Source organism: Lissotriton helveticus, chromosome 6 (genome assembly GCF_964261635.1).
Source record: "Lissotriton helveticus chromosome 6, aLisHel1.1, whole genome shotgun sequence".
NCBI classification, from domain to species: domain Eukaryota; kingdom Metazoa; phylum Chordata; class Amphibia; order Caudata; family Salamandridae; genus Lissotriton; species Lissotriton helveticus.
This window is the reverse complement of record NC_136067.1, coordinates 360,538,282-360,557,088: the sequence shown is the minus strand read 5'-3', so window position 1 is coordinate 360,557,088 and position 18,807 is coordinate 360,538,282. Positions and strand designations below refer to the sequence as shown.

General features: G+C 44.5%; 1 long non-coding RNA gene across 1 annotated transcript in view; it reads left to right on the top strand.

Annotated features, from left to right (window-relative positions):
* The window catches only part of LOC144761364 (uncharacterized), a 118,559-nt gene extending 108,945 nt beyond the window's left edge, over positions 1-9,614 (top strand). The window contains exon 3 of the long non-coding RNA XR_013595685.1: positions 9,338-9,614. This is a non-coding gene — a long non-coding RNA (uncharacterized LOC144761364). The remainder of the gene's footprint in view (positions 1-9,337) is intronic.
* Positions 9,615-18,807: the final 9,193 nt, after the last annotated feature.

Here is an 18,807-nt window from a genome sequence, read left to right as displayed (position 1 = left end):
TAACCATTCTTCTTTGCAAGGCTTAATTTATAATTATGTAAGTTCTCGATTAAGTTATTTACTTTTCCTAGTGTCCTTGCAAAGGAGAGGGATAGGCCAATTGGGTAATGATCGCTCATTGCTATCGGACATGTATCATAAGTGAGAACGTGACTAGAGTGCCACTTAGAAATTAGGGCGAAGTCTATGACAGATTTATATCCCCTCCCAATGAATGTTGGTTTAAATAGGACCGGAGGTGAGCATAATTCGTTTATGAAGCCCAGGTCTAAATGAAAAACTAAATCATTAAAAAGATTTCCCAGAGTCATATGGGAAAAATGTGCTCTGGTATCCTCTCTGCCTGAGCCCAAACCGCAGATATTCAATTGACTGTGTGGGCATAGAAGGCAGTTGAAATCGCCCACCCATGTAACACATTTGACACCTATCTGATTTTCTTCTATGCACTTTAGAGTTTGGGACATATACTCTAGGATGTTACTTATCTCTGTTCGACGAATATTATTATAACAATTTATCAAGAGTATTTTTTGGTTTCTCCCATCCATCAGCTGCAATATCTGATAGAATTCAGAGGCGGGTTCAAATTTTACTGCTACACCAGTTAAAAGATTTGATATGTAGGTGCAAAGACCCCTCTTATTTCTCCACCTAGCCGTATGCATAGCGGGTGTATGAAAAGTGCGATAGCCATTTACATGAATGGGCTCTGTAATCCAGCATTCCTGCAGGCAAATAATCAAGTATTCTTGCATAAATGATAGGCAACCAGGATCCCTAATCCTGCCAGATAGCCCTGCGATGTTCCAGGACATCAGACTAATATTATCTGACATCTCAGCGGTAGTTGTTATTGATCTATCCAATGTCTGTAAGGGTGTATGAGCTGACATGCCTCCTGTTTTACTTTGGCATGTCAATTCATACTTGTTTGGAACCATAACCTGTTCGTGGGGTACCCGGGGTGCTTCCCTTACTATGTAATTTGTAGTCAAATCTGCCTTGAGTGGAATTTCAACTATATTTTGATTACTTTCTAAGGTGGTATCGGAGTGAGGCCCTCTTTCTGTCTCATTTCTTTTACACAGTGCAATTGTGGTTTCCAGCTCATCCAAAGTCCTACTATCTGGGGGGCTCCTACTAGGAAGTGATTTTCCTTGTTTATTGCCATTTACACTTATTACTTTCTTCATTTGCCCGAGTATGTTCGACATAGCAGTATTTGGTGGCAGTCAATCCACCATATCGAGTATGGTAAATCTGTTGTTGGTTGGAAAACCCATCTCCTGCCCATGGCCCACAAAAGCTCTTCTGTTTCTGGGTAATTTACTCCTGTATTCCCCTCCATAAGATTTCCCTGTGGAGCATAATTTGATCTCGCCATTTCAAGTCTATAGAAGTAGGCAAGATCAAATGGCTGTATACTTGTGTTTGTCATATGAAGCCACCCATCACAGATATACTGGGGAGCTTGCGTGTCTCTGAAATTTATGATAATGCAATCTCCTTGGATGTTTTTCCTACTTCTCCCCACCCAGCTGACCCTCCGTACAAGCAGAATCTTACTATGAATTGAATATGCGGCGGTAGGGGTCTGTTGGCGTTAAGCCAATGTATGGTCTTGTTTTTTAATTCAATATAGGATTCCGAGATACCTTTCTCTAATTCAGGGACTCCTGTCAAAACAATAACATAGGGCGTGGATTCTGGGGGCAGATCTATGCTTGGTAACAAACGACCTTGATCAGTAAATGTATCAGGTCGTTTCCCCCCCTGCGGTGTGGTTTTAGTTTGTCCCCCAACCACCATGTGATTTGAGTCCCTTTTTCCTGGAATAATTTCAACATCCTTTGTACACAGAGTGCCTTCCGCTCTTTTCTGTGATGTTCCTGTCGTTGGATCACAGCCAGATGTCTGAGGTGTAGAAGATGACACCAGGGCTTTCCTTGTCTCTTTTGGTGGGACAGGTTTCTCCTGGGTCGCTGTTAGCATTATCGAGTTTGTCTTTTTATTAAGCTCGAGATTCGATAAAGTCAATTGCTCGAGTTTTTTCAATCTCTCTTCCATATATTTTAGTCTGTCCGTGATGGGCCTGATAGAGGCGGTTAGAATCTCACCTAATTTGGCCCAGAAGCCTTCCCCCATAGAAGTCAAAGGGCAATCCGGTATATTAGCCAAAATAACACTTGTTCCCGTTTTGTGTATATCGGCGGTAGTTTGTACAACAAGCGGTGGGCAATCTTTATTTACTGTTGTAGCTTTATATTGTCTACCGCTTTTGGTCATCACCTTCTTCTGTTTGGGTATTGCTCCTGGAGTATGACCCACCAAGTGAATGATACCTCCCTTCTCAGCCAATGTTTGAGCGCGGGTAGATACTCCATCGGATAAGTTTATCACTGGATCTTTTGTATTTACCGGCTTATTTTAGTTGTTCCATCAACCCTAGTAGTTAAAGAATCTGCAGTTTTATCACTGCATAGACTTATGGCATCCGAATCAGCGGTAGTATTGATATTTACGTTTCCTTCTGGACTTTTAGACAGAACGATATTACACAGGGAAGACGGCTTATTAAAAGCCGGATCTAGGGAGATGCGACGTTCAGTTAGATCAATTTCACGGGCTAATACTGAGGCAGCTCCTATAATGAAATTGTCTAATGTTCCAGCCACGGAACCTCCATGTATAGTACTTTTCCCTCTTCCTCGGTGGTCGGCCATTTCTGGTTAAAATAAATATTGGTAGGAGGTATTACTAAAAGTAAGTGCACTTACTGTATTGAGTGTCAATCGGCGATGTTAGGGGGGTGGCCCAGCCCAGCCTCTCAGGCCTCGAACGGGCTCAAACGGGCCCGCCCTTGGCCCAGCACAGCCCGCGCGTGGTCCCGCGACGCGGGGGCTCTCCTCGCTTTTAAGCGCCTCCGGGCGCGGTGTAGGCGGTGGCGGCTTCCACCGCAAAGGCTCACGGGGATTGTAGTCCCCCCTCTCCTCTCCCCTCTCTGACCGCGCTGCGCAGATGGAGGAGTGCAGCAGCGGGAGGGAGACCAACAGCGGGACACACAAAAACACCAAGCCAGTCCAGGTAATGCCCCTGATAGGTTTTTGCCAGAGAGCCCGCTCCACCGGGGCTCTCCTCACTTTTAAGCGCCTCCGGGCGCAGTGTAGGCGGTGGCGGCTTCCGCCGCAAAGGCTCACAGGGATTGTAGTCCCCCCTCTCCCCTCCCCTTTCTGACCGCGCTGCGCAGATGGAGGAGTGCAGCAGCGGGAGGGAGACCAACAGCGGGAAACACGAAAACACCAAGCCAGTCCAGGTTATGCCCCCGATAGGTTTTTGGCAGAGAGCCCTTTGACAGTCAGTATGTCTGCCTTTCTTAAAATGACACTCTTTATACCTTTCCATCACCACATCAGCAATGCGGCCAGGCCTTGTGCCCAATCCCCCATGCAATGGAGGGGTGTGCACCCGTGGGTCTGTAGGGGGTTAGGCATAGGTCCGGCCAACAGTCCAGGCCAGGCCCTGCAACCATCCCGAGGCCGTGGAGGGCCAAAGGCATGCAGTATGGGGGGTAGGGTGACCACGGGGTTGGGCACAGGGCCTGGCCCCTAACCCTACATCATGCACAGTGATGGGTGTCTTACAGTACGTTAAAAAAACATAGAGTAACTGAAAAAATCAAAAGTTAAAGTGACGCTATAGCTAGAAATTGGAATAATATCTACATTTCAGCAAAGCTTATTTTAAATGGACAAAACCACTGAAATTCACCACATATAGTTATCTCAAGTAAATATAACTTGTGCCCTAAAGTAAATATATCTTGTGCCTTCGCCATATACTGGTAATTACCTGAAATGTTCTATGACATCATTACGTTGTAAAGGCATGTATGGTAAATGCACTCGCATTGTGGAAAAAAACAGACTTCTTGAAGATGGAACCAGGAGGAGAGTGGAACCACGAAGAGAGAGAGGTATGGGGGTTTGGGTTAATTTTTTAGGGGTTGGGGGGTCGTGCTGGAGTAGTGATTTTGTAGTGTAGTGTAGTGTTGTGGGGTAACGTAGTGTAGGGTCGTGCTGGGGGTAGTGTTATAAGGTTTAGGGTAGTGTTGTAGTGTAGGGTCATGCAGTGGTAGTGTTTTAGGGTTTCGGGTAGTGTTGTAGTGTTTGTGTAGTGTAGGGTCATGCTGGGGGTAGCGTTTTAGGGTTTAGGGTAGTGTTGTAGTGTTTGTGTAGTGTAGGGTCACGCTGAGGGTAGAGTTTTAGGGTTTAGGGTAGTGTTGTAGTGTTTGTGTAGTGTAGGGTCATGCTGGTGGTAGTGTTGTAGGGTTTAGGGTAGTGTTGTGGTGTTTGTGTAGTGTAGGGTCATGCTGGGGGTAGTGTTTTAGGGTTTAGGGTAGTGTTGTGGTGTTTGTGTAGTGTAGGGTCATGCAGGGGTAGTGTTTTAGGGTTTAGGGTAGTGTTGTAGTGTTTGTGTAGTGTAGGGTCATGCTGGGGGTAGTGTTTTAGAGTAGTGTTGTAGTGTTTGTGTAGTGTGGGTCATGCTGGAGGTAGTGTTTAGGGATTAGGGTAGTGTTGTTTGTGTAGTGTAGGGTCATGCAGGGGTAGTGTTTTAGGGTTCAGGGTAGTGTTGTAGTGTTTGTGTAGTGTAGGGTCATGCTGGGGGTAGTGTTTTAGGGTAGTGTTGTAGTGTTTGTGTAGTGTAGGGTCATGCTGGAGGTAGTGTTTTAGGGATCAGGGTAGTGTTGTGGTGTTTGTGTAGTGTAGGGTCATGCTGGGAGTAGTGTTTTAGGGTTTAGGGTAGAGTTGTGGTGTTTGTGTAGTGCAGGGTCATGCAGGAGTAGTGTTATAGGGTTTAGGGTAGTGTTGTAGTGTTTGTGTAGTGTAGGGTCATGCTGGGGGTAGTGTTTTAGGGTTTAGGGTAGTGTTGTAGTGTTTGTGTAGTGTAGGCTCATGCTGGGGGTAGTGCTTTGGTGTTTAGGGTAGTGTTGTGGTGTTTTTGTAGTGTAGGGTCATGCTGTGGGTAGCGCTTTAGGGTTTAGGGTAGTGTGGTGTTTGTGTAGTGTAGGGTCATGCAAGGGTAGTGTTTTAGGGTTTAGGATAGTGTTGTAGTGTGTGTGTAGTGTAGGGTCATTCTGGGGGTAGTGTTGTAGGGTTTAGGGTAGTGTTGTAGTGTTTGTGTAGTGTAGGGTCATGCTGGGGGTAGTGTATTAGGGTTTAGGGTAGTGTTGTAGTGTTTGTGTAGTGTAGGCTCATGCTGGGGGTAGTGTTTTAGGGTTTAGGGTAGTTTTGTAGTGTTTGTTTAGTGTAGGGTAGTGTTTTAGGGTTTAGGGTAGTGTTTGTATAGTGTAGGGTAGTGATGTGGTGTTTGTGTAGTGTAGGGTCGTGCAGGGGTAGTGTATTAAGGTAGTGTTGTAGTGTTTGTGTAGGGAAGAAAAGTGGTTTATGGTAGTGTTGGGGGTCGTGCTGGGTTGTGTAAATGTAGGAAAAGGACTGTGTGTCGAGGGTGGGTTGTGCAGCGTTACTACATTAGCTTGTAGGGTAGTGTAGGGTAGGGTAGGGTACTCTCACTTACCTTTTAAACTTTTACAATGAGTATACCTTTAACATGCGTGCCTTTGCGTTGTAATGGCATGCGTGGTAAAGGCATAGTCGTTGTAAAAGTTTGCGTTGTGATAATTTGCAGGGTGATTGTATTTGCGGTGTAATAATTGTGGAGTGATGATATGCGGGGTAATTGTTTGCGGAAAAACATCACATATTCCCTTCCTCTATTGTAAGGCTTTTAGGAACATTCCTTTTCCCATGTCTCTTGGCTTCAACTGGTGTCCATTTATATCTAGATCATTAGAAGGAGGTCTTGGAGAAGATGGGAGAGTACTCTTACTTTTCCTTGCTGGAGGTTGTGAAGCTGATAGGGAAAGAGCATAAACATAATCATTGATATGCCTGTACTGCTCAAATATGTGTTGCTGCATATAGTGTTGGTATCTCCATGTAAGCACAGGACTCTAAAATATCCTGTTACCAATGCTATGACAATTTTATTGCCATAGTTCAGTGGCAATAAATCCAATACTGAGTCCTCTGAAGTCATTTGCAGACTTTGGTATTACATTCATCCACCATGTTAGAAGCTGTATGCAACTTCTCAATGGCTAACAGCAACAGTTGCATGCCCCAAAAAGCATCATCAGTAGTGAGACCAGCAGTTAGCGACTTCACTCTTTTTGAGGAAGTCCAGTTTACAGTGGTATAATCTGTAGCATATTAACTTGTCCACATGTCTGTCATGAGGTGGATGGGCTGAATAGAGATCTCTTTCATAGCGCCACAAACCAATTGCAGTACTTGATGGTGCAGCACTGGCATAGCAACAGTGAAAAAATAGATTTGATCTGGAACCTTCCATTTTGGGGAGAGTGCCTCCACAAATTCAAACCTCTCCTTCAACAAAATAAAAAAGGAGGAGGTACAGTGTTAACTTTTTGCCAACTTCCCATTGTACAAATCTGACTTTCTCATGGGTTCTGTAGTACAGTGATCACTTGCTGAACATAGCCTTTATAATTGGTTGTTGTGATTGTTCTCTTTGTGATACCTCCACTTGCAACTTACGGGGAGCAGGAAGGTTGCTTAAGAAATTTGGGCTGAGTATATCTTTCTGTCCCTTGTGCTATGCTGAGGTTTCTGCTGGTGATTACTGCACACTACATGCACCAGTTGTGGGGCTTTTTCACATGTCACTCACTACCTCTTCTTCATTATCACCTTCTTCCATCAGTTGAAAGCATTCTCTCTCACCACCACCAGCTATGTTTTTGAGGTGCTCTTCCGCTGCATACCGCCGAAAACTATCTCCATGATACCGACGTATTTACAATAGGTCGCTACATGGAGATAGTTTCTCATTGCGGCGGGCATTGTCCACGTTTATACCTGCTTCATGGCGATAAAAATCTTGCCGCTAAGGTGAAACAAGTGCCGGCCGGTGATCAGTGATCAGAAAATGCACGCTAATCAGCATGACGCCACTTTTTTCACGTTTTGTGAGAAAATTAACTACAAAACACCTGCAAAGTTCCCAAAGCACCAAAAAAAAAGCTGAAGAATCATGGAGGAAACTGGACTCGGTACTGCAGGAGTGAACAACCCCCCTAAACCCTCAAACAGCAGGAGGACCAGCCACAGATCCAGGGGAAGAGGAAGAGGAAAACCAGGTTCAGCCAGCAGGAAATAAGATCCTGATTGCGGAGGTGACAGACAAACAACACCAGCTGGTTGTTAGCTCCATGGCGTCAATGGTGACCAAAAATGCAATATGGCAGTCCCTTGTAGCCAAGGTGAATGCTGTAGCAGAGGTTAAGAGGACAGTGACCGACTGCAAGAAGCACTGGCATGATGCAAAGCGCAAGACCAAGCAGAAACTGGCCAACACTTGCCAGGCCGCACTGCAGACTGGAGGTGGGAGTCCAGCACCACAGGAGGAGCTGGATGCCTTGGAGGAACAAGTGTCCTTAATCATCTGTGAGGAGTCAGTTGTTGGAGTCCAGGGACAGGATAGTGCTGAACATGACCAGCTACATCAGCAACAGGGTGAGTAACAACCAGGGAATCAGGGGAAGGGAGTGTGGGCACTAATGTCACTTATGTTCAACTAAATATCTCTCAGTGTGTAACAAGACTGCCTGCAGATCGATTTCCACACACATTGGTCCCTAGGGGGGATAGAGCCATGTCACTGTAGTTGCTGAATACATATAAAGACACGTAATGGTGGTGTCCTGGAATTCTGCCTAAAAAATATTCTAAGATAGAACTAAAATTATATGCTTTAGACTGCAACATTTACAAGCTAAGGGGCAAATTGCTTGGGAAGTTTGCAGTGTGTGGCATTGCCTCCTAGACACAACACCACACTCCGCCACATTGTCAACACAGGGCTGCATCTCATTGACAAAAATGAGATGCCATCTCTGTGGCCTAACTTCACAGGCCAACACTGATGCTGGCACACATGCAGTATTGTGCAGGGGTGCATGTGTTGTGTGGAAGACTGTGCACATGCAGTAAGTTCCTCCTTCCTGCACATGTACAATCTTCAACTTTACTCAGACACCCCTGAACAATAAGGCATGTGTGCCGGCATCAGTGTTGGCCTGTGAACAAATGCACCAGAGATGGGAAGTTCACGGGGCTGCATCTCCTTGTTGTCAATAAGATGCAGCCCTGTGTTGACAACTTGGTTGAGCGTGGTGTTGAGCTTAGGATGCCAATGCCACACTCTGCAACTTCTCCAGTCAATATGCCCCTTTGCTTGGTCATGAGATGCAGCCCAGTGTACCCAAAGTGACAAAGCATGTTGTGAGTCTATGTAGCCTAAACACATGCATTCCCCATGCATTGAAAATATGCACCCTTGTGCCATAAATATGCATATTCCATATTGTCCACATTCAACAAACAGGAGGGCTAATGTAACGTACAACTATGAGCAGAAGGGAAATGCATCCAAAAGTACAATGTAAAGACTATGCCCATCAGGAATGTGTCCCATTACAAATAAAACATGTTTTGTGTGTGTGTGCCATGCTCACTGAACCATACAGTGCCTCTCATGGTGCATGTCAAGTGAAGTATGACACAGAGCAAGAATCATAATGTTGTACATATGCATGTCAACTTGCTACTTGTCACCTTCACCTGATACGTCAAAATGCAGTCATACACATCAAACTATCTACAAATGTCATGTAGTAAACAGTATTGTACAGAAATCACAGTCCTGGTGTGAGATGGCCATTACACATTGACATGCATGGAAACCTGTCCTTGGGGAAAGTCAACATTAGTAGTGTGTGTACACTTCCTTGCACAAACAAAGGCATCCAATCAGACTGAACGGAATTACATGTATCATCCATGTATGCATCAGTGGTGCATATTTCTAAGCACCCATCTCTATGCCAAGATCACGTGGTGTGATATTGGGGGGGGTGAAATTGTCTTATCATCACTTACAAACCACTGTAAATCAATGCCATGTAACCAAGGTACACATATACAGTTTATGTGGTCGGAGAGGTGAGAGTAATAAGTGTTGTGTTGTGTGTCCATACTGCAACACCCATAGAAAAACACGCCGCCCTATACTCACAAGGGTGAAGACAATAGGAGGCTAGTAAGAAATGTATGCAAGGAAAAATCTGATCCCTAACATGCAAATATATAGGAAATCGTCTTTTCCCAACACTTTTGTTCTTTCCATGTGTACTGTACTGTGCATTACCATACTTGAGACACACATACAACAGCATCTCCCCTTTACATTGCAGATGGAGAAACATCACCTCCTGTGCAGCAGCCTGTCCAACTCTTCAATGATGAAGATGATGACATCTCCACCATCGACCAGGACACCCTCCAAGAGCTGCTCAACTCCATTGGCAGCCCATCTCCGGTAGTGGGAACATCCAGCAGCATTGTGGAAGCTCCACCCCCTGCCTAAAACATCCAGCAGCAAACACCTACTGCCACAGCTGTCTCCTAGGACCTTGGGGACCCACTTCTAACATTTCAACATCGTGCGGTAGTGGTCAGGTGCGGGTGGGGTTTGACAGCCTGGCAGCCAAACTAGATTGGTTCCATGGGTGTCTCAGTCTCATTAGGGACCCCCTAGAGTCCATCGCAGGCACCCACAGCCCGCTCCATGCTCTCCAGCATTCCATGGCTGACATCGCTGGAGAACTGACTCAGAGACAAGAACAACTGTCCAGTCAAAGTGGCTCCAGCGATGTCACCAAGGAGTTGTGTGACATGAGCAAGATCATGGAGAACTTTAGAGCGGATGCAGGCCTCACACTTGGCACCCATGGCTGCATACCACAGAGACGTTGCTGGAGTCTTGCGAGCCCTGCAGCTCATCATCACTGCAGTGATGCCTCATCATTTGGAACCGATGAATGCTGCTGCTACGTCCACATCCACCTCTCACCCCCCTGATGTTTCACAGCCTCACAGTGCTCCAGCAAATACACCATCATGCACATGGCCGGCACATGACACATCAGAGGAGGAAGATGTGGATGAATCCACATTTCTGAGAAAAAGTCAGCGGTAGCATTCATCTGGGCCAAATGGACAGTTTCTGCTTGTATCTGTGCTTACCATCATGCATCGGAACACCAGCTTCCACTGTTGAATGAATAACTCTGCTACACTCACCTTGGTCTTCAATAAGGCCTGCCAAATTTTGCATTGTTCCCAGTAACACAGCAATCAGCCTGCTGACTGAACTCTCCCTCTTCCTCAACATGTCTCTGTGCATGTTACCCCTAAAGGACTCTGTCAGGCCCTCCACTGGGCATCTGTACAATGTGGGGGTTGTTTGACCAAGTTCTGGGCCAGTCTTCTACCAAGGTGAATGCACATGTAAATAAAAAAAGTAAAGTCACACATATGTGTGTTGCCTATGATCTGTCAAGTATAGAAGAGTTAAAAAATGTATGGTCAGTGAATCCATCGAAACTTACAAAGGGAGATTTGATAAATGGGCATGTTGAGTTTGTGTCCCCGATAGGTAGTGAGATGACTGGGTATGTGTGAACCAGTCATGCCCTCATAACTCAAATACTAAGGGGCAGATTTACAAGCCCCTTGTGCCGCCAGTGCATCAAGTTCGTGACGCACTGGTGGCGCAGCCTGCTAAGTGATATTTACAAGAAAAGGTAAAGTCACCCTGCATGACTTAATATGTACTTGTAAATATCGCCCCTGTTCACGCAACACTTTACGAGTTAGGGGCGTGACAAGGGTGCTGCTTTGGGTGTTCATATGCAACACCCATGATCTACTGATGCATTTCCAGATTTACGAGAAATCGTAAATCTGGAAATGCATCAGAATGCTCTGCCAACCTAGGGGTGACATAGTGAGGTGCAACGAGGAGAAAAGTTTTTATTTCTCCTCGCTTTTTTCCTCTTTCAATGCGTGCTGCATTCTACAGCACACATTGGAATAGGAGATCACGTCAATTGCCCCTTCCTGCACAAAAACACAGGAATGTGCCCCTTCCTGCACAAAAACAATCTTCCCACAATGCAGGCATCCTTGCACCACGTAGCAAGGGTGCCTGTGCTGACACATGGCAGCAGTTTGTGCGCCAGCACAGGGGGAAGCACAGAGATGCAACATATTGTTGTAAATATGTTGCATCTCTGTGCTTCCAAACTAACGCAGAGCTGCCCAGCAAAATGACTTGCGGCACAGCTTCTTGTAGATCAGCCCCCAAATTCTTACAAGAATCAAACATTCCCCTAAGTACATAATGGGAATAGGCATGTGCTGAAATATGTTCCAGTCAGTCTCATGCCACAAGAAGTGTCTTCAACTAGCATTGCTGACAAGTCTTACTTGGCAGATCTACTCATACTCAACGGGGAGGACAAAGCTTGTTGTGATGGGTATCATGGCATGTCATATTCCAAGATAGAGCACACACCATATTCACATAGATGAAGAAGTGTAATGGCACATGTTTACAAGCCTCTATTGAAATCACAATGTCAGTTTCAGTGATTTGATGTTGGCAATAGGGACTTCTCCTAAAGTGCAAGTCCTCATTCAGCCACTTTTCATGGCTTAACAATGCCTTGAAAATAAGGAACCCTCTCATGCTGTGCTCACTGTGAAAGGGGCGGGCAATGTGTCTAGAGGTGTGTAGTGTACTGCAATTAGCATAGAGTTAGATGCTGAACCCCCATTTCAAGGATGGCATCACTAGGATGGAATGTCAAAAGTAGCAGCTGGGAAAAGTGGATGTAACACTGGCACTACAGGGAGAAATGCTTAATTTTCCCTTGTGTTTGCTATCTAACTGTGTTCTGCCTGTGCAGCGCATATTTGATCACCAAATTGACAACATTCTGTAAGTGCAGGAAGGTGAGCCTCCCTGCACATAAACATTCAAATTCACAAATGCTGACACACTTTCACTACGTAGCAAGGGTGCCTGTGTCTCTGCATGGCAGCTGGACTCTGCGCCAGGCTCATGTGAAATGCAGGGTGGTGCCATAATCTTGGGAACACAGCGCATACATCCATTTTCATGATGGATAAGGGCTGCAGTGTCAATGTTTGCTTAAGCCCATGTTTCTCTATTGTGCTGTAAATGTGCATCAATGTGGTGTACAACACTGTGAGTCACACATAAGATGATAAACGTTTCAAAAGAGCAAGTTTCCGGAACACAAAACAACTGTATCCTGACACTATCCGTCCACCAAAGTAACGTCATGACCTCATGTACACATTCAAAGGATTGTTGTGTGATTGAATAATTTGTATACAAGGTCAAAAGTACCATTCCATCATTTCACTTCTGAAATAAGTGAAAACACAATTCAAAACTAGCAACCATTTATTAAAATGATACAAAATTACCTACCCTAAACTAACACTAATCACTACAACTAACCCAATATGAACTAACTGGTACTAACTAAATGTTACTCTACACCATCTACATTAACTAATACTAAAGACCCAACAACATATCTGAGACATCAGCCCCCCTTTCCCCCTTAAAGCACATCAGCAGACAGGACAAATGCATCTTAGCTAAACATGAACTAACTACACATATATTCTACACAAATATATTTTTTTAGTTTTTTTTGTACTTCATACAACAATAAATACACCAAATCCCCCACCCAAAGAAAAAGGAAACTTAGCCCAGAACACTACATTATGGGACTAAAAAAATCTAATAAATTAACAAAATATTACACTAACTTTTTCTACACTACAACTGCACTACCTAACACTTAAAATCCTACACTAATACAACATTTTTAGAAAAGAAAAACATCTGGGGACTGTCGAAAAGAGGGAAGGGTCACAACCTGTCTTGCTCAGTATGGGAGCCCCAGGGTAGCCTTGATGTCCTGGAGGTGGGTGCTCTGGTCAGAAACATCCCTTTCTATTTGTGCCAGTCATACATTCATGTCCATCATGCACCAACGGTCCCTGTTGGTGAACCCTACCGCATTTGTGCGTGCTGCAGTTGGCAGTGTGGCAGTCCCTTGTATGCATGGGTATGAAGGGGCACCTGCTTTTGTGCCTGATTCTGTTGGAGCATGTTGGCAATGTGGTGTCTGAACTTGAGTGGCAGATCATTGTGCATGTCTGGACCCACGCCTGACGTCAGAAGGGCGAGGTATGGCCTGTGTGTCCCTCATCAATGTTTGTTGTGCAACTTCAGGCAGAGACTTACATCTCCCAGCTGCTCGGTTATCACTGTACCTCTTAGCCATAGTACGATATCCCTTGGCCAACGGGCGTATGTGCTGATATCGCTCTTTAAGGACATGGAATACATGTGCGTCCTCTGGCGACATGTTGTCTGTAAAATAAGACTGATGACAATGTGTGAGTGCAGATAATTATGTGAATATTCTCTATTTAACTCAGAAATACAAGGGCATGAAAATATGGAACCCTACATTCTAATCAAAGATTGTGAAGTTCAAAAGTGACCTGAACAATGCAATGTGGAATTAAGGATCAGTTACAGCCTCATGATGTCACTGACATGCCAATGCATGACATCGGACATGTAGTGTCACAATATAATGAGATTGTCACAGTCAAATGATGGTGCTGTCACATACCCTGACTGAGGGGGATATGTACAAAGAAGTGGAAGAGAGAGGTGTTAGCCTTCCGGGATTAATGCCTCTCTCCTTCACTTCTGAAACGCAAGACTGCACCATATTTACAATAATGTGGTGCTGCTTTGCGATTCCCCCTGTGATGGTTCTAAGTTTATCAACTCAGTGCCAATGCAGGCACCCTTGCAGAAGAGTGCAAGGCTGTCTTCGTGCAGGGGAGGAATGTTTATCTTTAGGAAGTAGTCCCATCCTGCACATAACCAATCCTAGAAATGCCCTTCTGTCACTTTCATGCATGGTGCTTCATGCAGCACACATTGAAGTGACAAAATGAATTTTTTTTCATTTGTTATGGACAGGGAGGGACACCTTCCTGTACATAAACAATGGAACGTGTCTTTTTCCATGTGTACCGCACAATGCAGCACACATTGGAACAGCATGTTTGGTAACCAATTCCACCATTCTCACTACTGTGCATATTCATATACAATTTGGCAAGGGTATCACACATCACGCACTCCAACACATTAAAGCTGTCCTTGGGGAGAGTGTCCAGACATCTAAAAATGTGTTTGTGCATGTATTCAGCTCCCAACATTGGCACACAAGATATGATGTGCAAAGGTGGTTTTGAGCACTATTGTGCTTCATTCTCAAACAGCCAGCTAAACGCAGCATTGTGACTCAGGCTAAGGCAACTGTACAATGTAACGTTGATGAGTAAATGGTGTGCTTGTGATATGCACCAACATGTCCAAGATATGACACATCAGATGAAAGACACTCACTATTGGCAGTGATCCAAGGTAGTGACCTAACTATACATTACAGTGATGTCAACACACCCAACGGAGGTGTGACTCTGGATCCTGTAGAAATAAATATTTAATCACATACCCCAGCTTACCTATTGTGGATGTGACTGACTCTTTGTACTGGTTTCCGTGAATGACACCTGGTGCAACAAAGATTTGATCATCATTGACAGTCATCTCAGTCAAGGATTTCCACGCATTCCATGTCTGATCATAGTCATCACCAACATCACTCACATGTCTCTTCTCCTGTCTGTATGCTGTGTAATCCACATGCATATACTAGAGTAATATAACCCTTTGATTTTTCTGGCCTGGGTATCACTGACTGGGGATGTGCACAGTTACATTAGGAATACATATGCATTGCTCAATCTTAACTTACTGAATTGCACATACTTCAAATGTTTTCACCCATCTTCACACTGGAGGCAAGGTATATGTGATACACATCCAGACGGCATGCAACTACATACAGGATTTTAACCAAACATTCTTCCCATCTCACTCTGACAATATTTAATGAAGAAACTCACCAGTGACTTGTGGGTCCATGAAGGCTTTGAGTGATCAGTGGTCTGTCAGCTGTGAGACATGAAAATAAACATGTGTTGGTATCAGACGTGAATTCTCACGTCTCCTATTCATCTACATCAATACCAATGCCCTGTAACAGTACTGTCTCTGCTCAGGATGTATACATGATTGCATCTGCTTTGCCTGTCGTTCACACAAGACATGACCAATGCTAAGTTGTGCAACACAAGACAATCCTGCTAGAAAAATCGCTAATTTTGCACACAATACTTGCGTGACAGATTCCCAAGGCCATGATTCTCCCAACAGCATCAAGTTCTCCATGGTCTGTATACAATATTATCTCTGCTGATCCCCCAAGTGTGTGTTAAGACAATTGATGTTGTCTGATCACACAGTGTGTATGTGGCAGACTGACACTCCAGAGAAAGCATATTTCTTCGAATGCAAGTTTTAAAATCTCATTATATGTTACCCAAAATCAGCCATGTGATAGTGCAATTGTGACTGTGAGCCAGTGTTGCAGTCATGTGGCACTTCATATACATTGTGAAGTGTCAACATGTGATTAGGCCCTTGCACAGTGGTGCCAGATATGTTTGTACATGAAGGCAGTGTGTTTTGTCATGTATCCTGCATTGTGCAGCTCACATGGTCACCTAATTCAAATTAAGGGTCCACACACAATTATCCTCATACACTATCTTCATAGGATGCACTGAACAGCACACCTTGAACCTTGACATAGCACTTAATTTCATGTGTGCACATTCCTGAACATGGTCATACCTCATCGTGAACACAGCCTCACTTGCACAATGGTACAAGTATGATAGTCTAGAAGCTGGCATCTTTATTGTACATAATAGACTGACATCATCATGTAGCGTCTCTCACATTGTGTTCTTGCCTACATTTTGGATTTTGGAAAGCAAAAGCTTATTTATGAAATTTGTGGTTGTAATTACCTCCTTTAGGGCCAATGATGACTCCCAGGTGGTCCAACATGTCACCCTCATGGCCCATGCAATCCTGCCATTGGTGCTTCCATTGTCGGACAGTCGGGTCCACCCCGAAGATCCTTAGTATTTAACTGCGGGCATGCTCCCACCTCACCTTAAGTAACACGTACGGCATATCCCTGCATGATTCTTCCCTCACTCTCAACCATCAGCGGCAGGTAGAACTTCACAAGCCAAAAGAAGCCCCCCAATGCCCTCTCTGACATCCTGCTCTTCCTACCCACACCCAATATCTTCAAAAACACCCCTAAACCCACTAGCAATAAAGTAAAACCCAAATGTATACCCCAGCAACTATTAATATTGTTAAAGTACCCCTTGGACAGACACTGGCAAGTTTCGGTACAAGACACAAAAAACAAGTAAGGACAAGTACAAAAGACTTCACAGAGACACTAGGGACAGTTCACAGGACACAACAACACTCTCTACTCCAAACAAACTAGCACACAACTCCAAGCACCTCCAAAACGCTCCACAGTCACTCAAAAGAGAACGTGAACGTCTACAGTACTCCTCCATTACACAGGATGCATGCTGACATCCCTTCCTGAATGTTTGCAGCCCGTTTTTTGACTATGTGATCATATTTCGCACGCTAATCATCTTTTACAGTAATTTCTTGTGTTGTAACAAGTATATTGCGATTATTTTCTATGGCGTTTATAAAAAAAGAATCGCTTTTGTGTTTAGGCAACAACATTTTGGTCGCAACGTGCAAGTTGGTCATTAGATGAACAGGATTTCATGAAATTGCATTTCTACTGACACCAGGGGGGATAAGTACAATGAAGTGGCGGAGCTTGTCGTTAGCCCCCCTGGCTTAATGACATGCTCCACCACATCAGAAACTCAAACCTGCACCATATTTACAAGAATGTGGTGCAGCCTTGCGTCTCCCCCTGTCATGACGCTAAGTGTAACAACTAAGTGCCAACGTAGGCACCCTTGCACCAGAGTGCAAGTGTGTCTGTTTACAGGGGAGGATTGGTTATGTTTAGGAAGGTGTCCCTTCCTGCACATAAACCATCCTAAAATGCCATTTGTAACTTTCATGTGTGCTGCTTCATGCAGCACACATGAAAGTTAAAAAACTGCATTTTTGTAAAAGGTTTGCTTATATACAGGAAGGGGCACCTTCCTAAACATAACCAATACTCCCCTGCAGGATTTTCCTGGTCTTAATTTTAGCGCTTCCTCCTATGTACGCCACCCTTGAACATAGGGGGCAGTGTCAAATACAATGGGTGTTGCGGTGGAATGCCCACCACAACACCCACTACATGCCCCTTTCACGCTAACCATAGCATGAAAGGGGGCCTTATGTACAAGGCAGCGTTAAGCCACGTCAAGATGCTTAGTGCTGCATTGTACATAAGGCGCAGACCTTACCGCCACCACAACGTCCGTAAAAGTGATGTGGTGGCTATAGGGGCTTGTCCATATGCCCCTATTTGTTTATGTGATGTGACCTGTGTTGTGTACGTGACTTAACTCAATCTGAAAAGTCAAGATTACAGTTCTACTTTTAATTAGCTGTCTACATGGATCACACATTGCAGCCTAGCCACATTGATACATGTGTGATTAGACATGCATGCATCAGTGGTCGTCATTATGTTTGGCATAGTTAGTATGTGTGCAACATGAGTGAGTGCCAATTTACTCGTTCCTGTGATGTCTGATACTGTTTGACAATCTTGCAACACAAATGTAAATAAACATCAGGCATCCAGTACCTGAAAAACATATTTTGGATGCTGCAAACAATGTGTATGCTTGACCGCAGCTTCCTACTTGGTATTCTTCAGCCTAGATTAGCAGATGTGCACAATATGTGGGCAACCTGTACTGCAACTCCAGTCATGTGTATGGTACCCCAAAACCTATATCCGGATAGAACCAAGGGAAATCCACCATACACACAACAGATTCATAACGTGATGATGAAAAACAGACACATATGGTTGCCTCCTGGATGACAATTTAAGAAAGCAATACAGAGTACCCTTTGTGTATGATCATGTGCACCAGGATTGATGCACCTATACACGGTGCATCATTCCTGATTCTACGGTGTGCAATGGGTCTACATCTGGCATTCCAGAGTTTGCCAACAGCTAAGTGTTGTTGATGCTGCATCAATGTCCACTGCTAGTGCACACAGGCCTGTGGAAGACGCAGGCCTATCCGTCAAAGACAATTTGAATAAACACTGCAGTACCTGTGTCTGACACTATGGGTCAAATACAAATGATACAGTGTTGAGTCAATTCCAAGTGGACTGCATGTGCTTACTGGCGTTGTACGTCATGCTGTTGTAAGTAGTGCACCATGCAAAGTGCTGCTTTGTTGTGGCCATCCAACAATGTCCTGTCCACCTTGGACACTGGCTCTACAATATATTAACAGATGGCTTGTGTGCTTTGTTTTCCTCTACGTAATTTGCACATGGCTGACACATTCTGCATTCTGGTGCATATATATTTCTGCCCACAACATCAGCGGTGCTACCACAAGCTCATGCTGCGTACAGAGGCTGACACATGACATACAGCAGACACACATAACATAGTTGGTGTGTCACCTGTCCAGGCATCATATTGGTATCAACATAGAATATATCTGTGTAGCGCAGTCACACTACACTGATGTGAAAAAGTACTGGAGACAAACTATTTAGTATAAATGTAAGAATGAATTACCACTTACCCTGCCACGACCCCTTCCAAACTGTCTATTTTTTGTCTAAATA